This window comes from Stenella coeruleoalba, assembly GCF_951394435.1.
Source record: "Stenella coeruleoalba genome assembly, chromosome: 17".
Classification (NCBI taxonomy): domain Eukaryota; kingdom Metazoa; phylum Chordata; class Mammalia; order Artiodactyla; family Delphinidae; genus Stenella; species Stenella coeruleoalba.
In genome coordinates, this window is record NC_137163.1 from 28,946,157 (window position 1) to 28,955,063 (window position 8,907).

At 37.9% G+C, this 8,907-nt stretch overlaps 1 long non-coding RNA gene across 1 annotated transcript; it reads right to left on the minus strand.

The window, feature by feature from the left end:
* Nucleotides 1-1,847: 1,847 nt before the first annotated feature.
* On the minus strand, nt 1,848-8,681 carry LOC307176288. The gene is made up of 3 exons (XR_013824692.1): nt 8,531-8,681; nt 7,197-7,345; nt 1,848-2,053 (listed from the first exon to the last, which is right to left on the minus strand). It is a non-coding gene; the product is annotated as an uncharacterized lncRNA (long non-coding RNA).
* Between the last annotated feature and the right edge of the window lie 226 nt (nt 8,682-8,907).

An 8,907-nucleotide genomic window follows, 5' to 3' on the forward strand; every position in this document is an offset into this window, starting at 1 on the left:
GAATTTGTGAAAAGTCTGAATGTAATTTAGAAATGGTGAATGAAAGATTTATCTATAGCTTGAGGGAACATACATAGAAGGAGTTGCTAGATGAGAAAAGATAAGTAAGCCTTCAAATGTTTTAGAGTCATATCAGAAAAGTCAAACTCTTGGTTTCAATTTCCTGGTTACTCAAACTACTAAATCCCCCTGAGAGACAGTGGGATGGAAATGCCCTTTTGGGGAGAATTTCTGGTACTTTCAGAAGGAAACTGTACAAAAATAGGCATGTTTGCAGCATTATAGCTTCAAGTCTTTCCTGATTCATATCCAGTCTGCTCTGGAAAGTGGTGAATAAGAATTAAGAACTTCAAATGAAGATGATACGAAGTTTAGTTTTAAAAATGGGTGAAAGTTCAAGACTGACATATATAAAATCTTTTCAAAAATTGTTTTCACACGCTAGTTAGCATGAAATCAAGCAACATATTAATATTCAATCCAATCCAGCAAACGTGTCACCACTGGGTGCCTGCCCCTGCGCCCATCACTGATGAAATGGGATGCTCTTTACCACTTTCTGTGCCAGTGGGCCTCAAAGTATGGCGTGTCCTCCTTCCCTCCCCCACCAACCACCAGCATCAGCATCACCTGGGAACTCATCAGAAATGCAAATCAATATTGCTGTGGGTGGAGCCCAACAATCTGGGGTTTGACAAGTCCTCTGGGTGATTCTGAAAGGCGCTCAAGATTGACACCTTAGTCATTGCCCCTGGGCAGGTAATAGATCAAAATACCTGTCACAATGGAAGACAGAACTGGGCAGGCTTCACTCAGCTGTCCTCTATTCCTTTTGAGTGAACTGCAGGCAGAGAGCAGGACTTCTCAGCTGCTTCATATCAGAGAAGTCAAACTCTTGGTTTTAATTTCCCAGTTACTCAAACTACTAAATCCCTCTGAGAGACAGTGGGATGGAAATGCCCTTTTGGGGAACACAGGCTCTTCCTGCCCATCTCGGGATTTTAATTCTAGAGTTCAGCATCACATTTGCCTGCAGATATACACTATATTTTCCAACCTACCTCTCTTGGTAATAACGGTAATATTATGGCTTTCATCAACCCTCTTCCCTGCCTTGCATTTCAGTTGATCCAGAATCCAGGCAGGGAAGAAGGATTGTGTTTAGTGGACCCCCTTGAAGTGATACAGACACAAGAAATTTCAACATTTTGACTTAGATATTGGTAGATTTGACACCATGACCTATGATAACTTACAGAATATAAAAGGAAGTTTGAAGTCACGAAAACCTTTATGAAAAACTCATAATCCTTTTCTCCTTAATTTCCCTTTTTCATAGACGTATATGAAGTATGCTAAATCTTGCTCTATTTCTGGGAGGATTTTATTTCTAAATTCCAAACCTTTTTCACATCCAGAAAAGGGAGTTCTTCAAACATTGATTTCTCACTTAAGATGGAAGGCTTGGTGACATGTTTTAATATCTGCTAAAGAAATGGAGGCCTCTCTCCCGGTGGTCCTGCACATCTGGCTCCTGCATCAACAGTGTTTGGTTGGAACTGAACAGACCCAGGACTCCGCTTATTCCAGCCTCCCTCCGCCCTCCATCCTCCTCTCCAGTCACAACCTCCGTATCATCTCTACCATTCCCTGCCTTAGGGACCAAGCAACACCGTTGTTTGTGGTTAGCTCTTTTTGCCAACCAACCACGAGCTCCCACATTTGTCAGAATTATTCCACTGAGGTGAAGGCTGCCGTCAACCGCCTATCCACCAGCGTCTGCGGACCTCCTGCACCTACCTCTCTCCCAGCGTCTCTTTCCACTGCGAAGATGCGGATCTGGAGGGCGTGGGCCTTTTCTTCCTCGCGTTGGTCAAGGAGAAGCACAGGGCGAGAGCATCTCTTGAGGATGCAAAACCAGCGTGGCGGCTGCATCCTCTTCCAGGACGAGCAGAAGCTGTCCTGAGATGAATGGGCAAGGCCCTGGATGCCAAGAAAGCGAGTGCGTAGATCTTTCTATGAATGACTCTTCCCCATTGCCACAGCATGTTACCTGTGCAGACGGGAAAGTAACAAGCATTAAAGTGTCTGCTGGGATGAAAAAATAGAAATAAGAAAACAAGGCTATGACAAAATACTGGATTAGAGTAGGTTCAAATCCTAGTTATTTAATATGCTCAACCAGTATAAGCCTTGCTCCTAATCTCTAAACCTAGAAGCATACTGTCTACTACAGGATCTAATAAAGACTAATAATGATAATTTGTGTGAAAGTGTGTATTACACTGTGGAGACGCAGTAAATTTCGATTTATAAATGAATGAACACAAAGCGCATATTCTGTCAACCATATAGGTCTTCTTTTATTTACATAGAATGCTTTATGGCAGAAATTCAAAGTGCTTTATGAATGTTTTCTTGTTACTCATCACCCAGCTGTGAAATTGGGCCAAATATCTGAAAAATTTGTGAAATTTGTGGAAATGGTATTAGGAAGGGACAAATAATAAATACAAACAAGAAATCACTCTTATTTTGTGTTTTTGTGTGGATCGATGGTATTACCAGTGTTAGTACTATAATTTTCATTACTTAATTAATTCAGCAATATTTATTCTCTCCTAAGTGTCTGATATTATTTGGGCACTAGAGATAACAGCCAGCAATGAATGAGACAGCCCAGGGCCACCATTGAGCTTACCTTTTAGGAGAGGGAGAGAGACAATAAACAAGTAAAATAAACAAAGCCTGGTAGTGATGGGTGCTAATGGGTTAGCTGAAAGGATTTGGTTTAGCATGCGATTAAAACCTATCCTCAGGGTTCTTTTTGCTAATCCTAAAAGACAATTGGACACTTGCAAACTATTGATCCTGCTACCAAAATATCAGCTGTATTGCAGTAGAAAATCTGGAATAAATTCTTTCTAATCAGAGAACTATCTAACATAGATCATCAACTTTTTACAAAGCACTTTACCGGTTGGAAAGCACCTTCAGGTGTGCACACTAATAGAACAACTTGATTTTGTTTTTGTTAAAGGCCAAGGTGCTGCACTCAGCAGCGCTCTCAATACTACCTGTGAACAGCCACTCCCACCTCCAAGCAAAACCTACTCCGTTAGGGAAGCCTGATCAATAACATAATCATCTCTATGTTCTTGCCAGAAAAATATGCTCATTTCCCCCTTTTCTGGAGAGAGTTTTTATTGTTCTTCTGACTGATTAATCATCTGTTTATCCTCAAACTGCAGGTACATCCAGGTGGGCCTTTTAGTCAGCTGCACTTTAGGATCCAGCGGGAGGATGATGCCTTGTGAACTTAGAGGAGGAATTCATTTTTGTGGCTGTGTGGTTCTGAGGCTTCGGTTAACTTCAAGTGACTATTTTGTGTGTGTGTGTGTGTGTGTTTGTGTAGTCATTTTTCAGTGGTAATTGAGTTAAGAGGGGATGAATCTATGAACTTAGTTAAAATTTGGTCCCTAAGAGATGACGGGTCAGCACATAACACTTTATATTTATTTTATCACCTCCTGCCATCCCTTGCACCACTGGGCAAAAGGAAATGCTTTTGAAAGTCAGCTGTTAAAAAACTAGTCTTTAGTAGTATCAGCTTGTAGCTTAGAAAGAGGATGCTTTCTTGAATGCACCACATGGGTTTACTTTCACTTCAGAGGAGAGTATAACCTCCTTACTTTTTATGTATTCTCCAACTTTCTGTCTCTTGCTATTTTTTAAATGAAATATCATTTTAAAGTAATCAAATCAACTGTATAAATATTCAATGCCACTGAACTAAATGTAAAAGTTTTCAGGTTACTGATTTTATGAAACGGTACGTTCAAGTTACAAAACAGTTTTACAGGTTGAACTACATGACATTGTCATTTTGTAGGTCAAAAATTGGTAAATACTAATGATTTTATAAAATTCAACATGAAGCAATCTAAGGTCTGTGTTCAGTTTTACTCCATTCTTATGTAGACAGACGCATTGAAATTGGCCAAGTAAATAAACATAAACTGAAATTTCTGTAAGTTGTGTTTAACGTAAAACTGAATGGGCTTCTCCTTCTACTGCAGTTTAGAAAGTAAGTGTAATATATTGCTAGGGAAACCCAAGGGTGAAAATCCAGAGAAAAGGTGATTAGTGAGGCATTTTGCATATTTGATTTTCCATTTCTGACTACCTCAGTTTTGTTTGTAAGGAGCTAGCCCTATACTTTGCAAACAATGAGTGATTCATCTGTGTCACTTGGTTGATCTGAAGGTGGTATTCTTTTATATTTATGCATTAACAGCTTATCTGTGTTCTCTGCCTTGAGAAAATGCTACTGGATACTGAGTGTAATAAGGGTTGTGACACTAAGGTAAACTCAGTACAATGGATTCAATGTAAACTTTGCTTAGGTCATATAACCAGGTTGTTGGTAAGTTGGGAACTGAATTTGATGATGACATAGAATTTGATGTGAACATAGAAAACAATTAGTATTGTTTGAAATGTAGAAATTGTCTTCTCTAGCAAATTTGATAGAAACTACTCAATCTGAGTTTTATCAGGTTGTCATTTTCCAAAAGTGTAGATTGGCATTTTAGGTTGTCTGAAGATACTGGAATAACTAATAACTGGGTTGAAACCTTGCCAAAGGCATGCAGAGTGCAAAGCTGTGAACAAAGTTGGTATTTTGTCATTCTTGGTGTTGTTACAGTGCACCAAGCAAGCTCTTCTAAGAGCTTGTCATTTGGTTACAGTTGCTTTTGGTTGTCACTTGGTTACAGTTGCTTTTTAGTTCTGCCTATTGTTGGCATAACATACGTGAACTTAATCTTTCTTGGCAATTCTCTTTGCAGTTAAGTAGTCCTGGCTTTTGTTCATTTTCGCTTTTCTCTAACGTAGTTTTAACTATGTCCTGAAATGTACTAAAATGATACGTAAGCACTGTCTTTAAACTAATTGTGCTTACAGCTAGAATCTGGAAAGCATAATAGAACATCTGCTTTGCATAGAGCCACCTACGGATTATTAAAATCTGGTATTTTAAGTCCTTTTATATTGTAAATATCATGTGTTAACCATATTCAAATATAAATGATTTGAAAAGAAATTAAGCAAAATGGCTGTAGTTCAGCACTTTAAAAGAAACAATCAGGACATAAGATTAAGTTTTACTTTATTTTTTTCAGTTAAGGAAATTTATTCTTTTCTAGGTCTGTCTTGGACGGGGTGGGAAGGGTATAAAGGTGGGGGAAGGGAATTGTAGAGTGTTAAATGAATGTGGATAATCTGCAGAGAAAATACTATATAATTTTTTGTAGGCACAGAATGAAGATGAAGCGAGCATTGTTATCTAGTTGGAAACAATTTCTAACCCTTGAATTACATTTGAGATCTTCTTTGACCCCAGAGTTGATTTAAGAGTGTACAATTGTTAAACGTGTTGTATGACAGTGTCTGTTTCACAAATGTGTTTCTGCCTTACACCATCTTCTCATTCTTATTTGATACATGCCTTTAAAAAGTGCACTTCCTGTGGATTTTACCATTATGCAATTGTTAGATTTTATTTTGGGCTCATAGCTGTCAGTGACACAAAGGATGAATATTCTTGTTTTTCCCCTGAAGTCATAGTATTTATTAGAAACTTTTATTTTACTACATGGTATATATATACACTCACATATCATATATATATATATATATATATATATATATATATATACACACACACACACACATATATATACACATACATGTATATATATGAACATTTACCCTATCATAATTGTGAAAAGCCACAAGGAATTTAAATATTCCCTCAAATGGTCTTTTAGAATCATGCAAAATAAACAGAGTAGTAATAAAATTTTATTAATAATGAAAGGTACTCTGTTAATGAACAAAATAGATAATAATCAAGTGAGTATAGGTTTGATTATTATTCAACAAGAAGACCCGTGTGGATTTGGTATGAATTTCAAGTAGCTAAAATTAAAGAGTTAACTGAGAAATTTACTTTGCATTATTAATTCATTATATTTTATGGATGTAGGCTAATTCTAGACCCTGTCCAGACGCTTTGCAAATATATAGATTGTTCAGCATAAACATGTTTGTACTAAACAACCAGAGCAGATGGTGCGCAGTCAAAGAATATCATCTTCCTACAAGAAGGAGATCAGTTTTTAGAGCACAGAAACTGCAAATGTCTGTGGCAAATAACAATTGCAATAATAATTTAAATAACAGCTGATATTTACTTAGCTTCTCTAATGTGCCAGACACTCTACTAGGTGCTTGATTAGTGCTTATTAGTGCTTCATGTTACAATCCTGAGTCAAGTACAGTTACGGTCCTCACGTCATAGGTCAAAAAACCAAGCTTTAGCGGGATTAAGTGAATTGCTTGTAGGTTGCAGAGCTCCAATATTGTAATAAAGAGACATGACTGGGAGTTATTTTATTGAATTTTTCAAAACTCATATCCCTTTAAATAGCAGGCAAAATGCTCAAAACGTAGACATTTTGGCATTCAGCTGAGTTTTATTTCTACTAAAAAGTTTGATATACATAGAGCTTAGACAGAAGCTAGAGTAGATTTAAAAGAATAGGTAAAGACAGTCCTACTTGATCTGGGACACTGGATGTGCCTAACCCCTGGTCATTTGCAAAGTGGCTTAAAATTTGTTTTGACATTGACCAACTTAGTTCACAAAGTCTTGGGTCCTCTATAGATTTAAAATAAGGAAGAAAGAGAAAGAAAGAAGAAGAGAGAGAAAGTGAAAGAAAGTCAGATTTAGATATGCCTTTTGATCTCACTTTTTTCAAAATAAGAATCGGATATGTTATATATTTTGGCATATTTTGTTTTTGTCACACCGAAAGAAAAAAAGCTATTTGACTAAAATGACATTCCAGTTTTTGAAAAGAAATGTTTCAGTGAACTTAGGAGTACTTCCAAGAGTCATCTTGCCCAGTTAAAGATGTAAGCTGATTTTTGATTCACAGCGAATGATTTCCTGGCCTCCATGTTATTAGAAGGAAAGAAATCCTGAGATTGGAAGAGAGAATGAGCCAGTCCACAAGAACCCTGCCACCATGGTCTCCATGGGTATTAATGAGCGTTTGGGTTCAGTGTCATGTAACAGGGACCCTGAATGACAGTGGCTTATGCAAGATAGGAGCTTATGTTTCTCTCACCTACTAGTTTGAAGTTAAGTGGTATAAGACTGGCATGGCTGCTTAGCTCCAGAACTGGACCCAGGCTCCTTCCGTCTTGTTGCTTTATCATCTATCACATAGGTGCTGTTGTCCTCAGCTTCATGGTCCAAGATGATGCTGCATCGTATCTACATTCCAGAAAGCAGAATGGAAAAGGTGAGAGAAAGGACACACCCCATCACTTTCAGGACCTATCCTAGAAGCTGCACGCATCACTTTCCCTCACATTCTCTTGGCCTGAACTCAATCGTGTGGCTACACTTAGATAAGAGGAAAATAGGGAAATGTGATTGCTATTCCAGGGAGCCATATAGTTAGCTAAAATTGGAAAGTTCTATTGTAGTAGAAAAATGGGAAAACAAGTATTGGGGAACAATTAGCAGTTGCTGCCACATCTTTGTAAAAAATATTTCTCCCTTTTTATTTGTGTTAATTAATTTATTTAATTTTGGGCTGCATCAGGTCTTAGTTGCAGCACACGGGATCTTTCATTGCCATGCGTGGGCTTCTCTCTAGTTGTGGTGTGTGGGCTTTTCCTCTTTCTAGTTGTGGTGCGCAGGCTACAGGGCGCGTGGGCTCTGTAGTTTGTGGTACGCAGGCTCTCTGGTTGAGGTGCGTGAGCTCAGTAGTTGTGGTGCGTGGGCTTCGTTGCCCCGCGGCATGTGGGATCTTAGTTCCCTGACCAGGGGTCGAACCCGCGTCCCACCATTGTAAGGTGGATTCTTTACCACTGGACCACCAGGGAAGTCCCTCTCCTTTTTTATTTTTTGATTATTTGGGAAGTATAGGTCAATTTCCATTATTCATTTGACTTACTTCATCCTTTTTCTGGATCATTTTAATTAACAATTGTTCCTCCTTACAGCTATCTCCAGGATACATGTAGAAATGAATTCCTAATTATGTGTGGAATTCATAAATTATTGTGCACTGAACTCTTTTCTAAAAATGAGCTCAGTTGCTACATTATGAAATTTCCTTCCATCGTTATTTTATTCAATATTGATTAAACTTCTCTTCTGAATCATTTGATCTGTTAGATGCGGACATAAAAGAGTAACTAAGATAAGGTCTTCTCCCTGGAAAGGTGGTGTAGATAGAGGAAAGAATGAGATTGAAAGCTAGAGGCGTTTGATTCCAAAGCCTAAGCTCTTTCACTCCATCCACCTTCTTGCAGAGGGAAGTGTGTCACACAATCTCTTTGAGTGTTAGTTTCGCCATCGACATAAACAGGGATAACTTATAGGGATGTTGCTAGAGTAAAGTGAGGGGCGTTAATAACTGTTAGAGTGCTTGACATATATTTTCTTTACCTCCCACTCCAGCTTCTTTTACTTGGATCCTGAAGTTATTTTTTAGACATAGGAGTTCAATTCAGAGAATGCCATTGTTGGAATTTTTTCCCAAAAGTGACAATGAGTAGTTATTTTGAGGTCTAGAGCAGAGTCTTGATGAATTGGTATTAAGTCTGAAGAGAAGAAATGGTTAAGACATGGTTTTATATATTTTTTAATTTTTATTGGAGTATAGTTGATATATAATATTGGGTTAGTTTCAGGTATACAGCAAAGTGAATCAGTTATACAAATACATATATCCACTCTTTTTTTTGTTTAGATTTTTTTCCCATATAGACCATTACAGAGTATTGAGTAGCGTTCCCTGTGCTATACAGCAGGTTTTTATTAGT